Here is an 828-nt window from a genome sequence, read left to right on the forward strand (position 1 = left end):
AAACCGAGAGGACCCGCACGGGTGAGAGATGCGGCTGCGACGCGTGATGAAATTCCACAGTTTCCTGTCAGTCTGACGACGAAAACGCGTGAGGACGCAATTCCCGACTCAGCTCACACTGAAGTGCTTTGCTTTACACCCCCACCTTTTTTTTTTTTTTCTTTGTTCCTTTGCTCTCGCCGTGCGGTTTTGCAGCCCAGCGACGCGCACGCCCACACACACACACACACACACACACACACACACACACACACACAAATACACGCGCTACGATGGAGACATGTTGTTCGAGGTCCAAACAGTTTGAGCGACGCATTGAGAACGGAACAATAAAAATCACCTTTCGGCTGAGCGCCCGCTTCCCTCCACCCACCCCCCCAATTCCTGCTATTGTTGTCGTCTTTCTTTCTTGCGCAACGGCGCCCACGTAACATCTTGCCCTGTCTGGCGCCCTGTCTGTGCAAACGGTTGGTGGCGGGCCCGCCCGAAAGCGCAAGAGAGAGAAAGAGAAAGAGAGGGTTGAATTGCCCGGAGGTGGGTTGTGGTGGGCGCGCGCCGCTGCTGATGGAAGCAACCGACTCTTGTGCGCGAGGGCGCGTGGCCCCGTGAGCGCGCTTGCGTGATGGCCAAAAACAAACTCAACAGGTCTGACAGCCGCCCCGCCCGCCGCGACCTCGCCGGCTGGCCAGGAAAGGTGCGTCTTGAGACCCACCGCCCCGTGACGCTGGGCGCTTGGGTGCATCGGCGCCCCGAGAAAGAGGCACGCCGGTCGTGAAGCGCAACAACCCTTGGGCCGGTGGCGCACTGTCGGTGCCGCGCGTGGCGCCC

At 60.1% G+C, this 828-nt stretch overlaps 3 non-coding genes across 3 annotated transcripts, besides 1 other annotated feature; all 3 read left to right on the forward strand.

Annotated features, from left to right (window-relative positions):
- Window positions 1–42: 42 nt before the first annotated feature.
- On the forward strand, window positions 43–139 carry Tc00.1047053439603.10. Its single transcript, XR_008254432.1, has one exon. It is a non-coding gene; the product is annotated as a C/D small nucleolar RNA (snoRNA), TB11C4C1 (small nucleolar RNA).
- Window positions 140–202: 63 nt separating this feature from the next.
- Window positions 203–264: a microsatellite.
- A 3-nt stretch (window positions 265–267) lies between these two features.
- Tc00.1047053439603.20 lies at window positions 268–354 on the forward strand. Its single transcript, XR_008254433.1, has one exon. It is a non-coding gene; the product is annotated as a C/D small nucleolar RNA (snoRNA), TB11C4C2 (small nucleolar RNA).
- A 208-nt stretch (window positions 355–562) lies between these two features.
- Window positions 563–652, forward strand: Tc00.1047053439603.30. The gene has a single exon (XR_008254434.1). It is a non-coding gene; the product is annotated as a C/D small nucleolar RNA (snoRNA), TB11C4C3 (small nucleolar RNA).
- Window positions 653–828: the final 176 nt, after the last annotated feature.

The sequence above is a fragment of the Trypanosoma cruzi genome, assembly GCF_000209065.1.
Source record: "Trypanosoma cruzi strain CL Brener chromosome Unknown tcruzi_1047053439603, whole genome shotgun sequence".
In the NCBI taxonomy this organism is placed as follows: Eukaryota; Euglenozoa; class Kinetoplastea; order Trypanosomatida; family Trypanosomatidae; genus Trypanosoma; species Trypanosoma cruzi.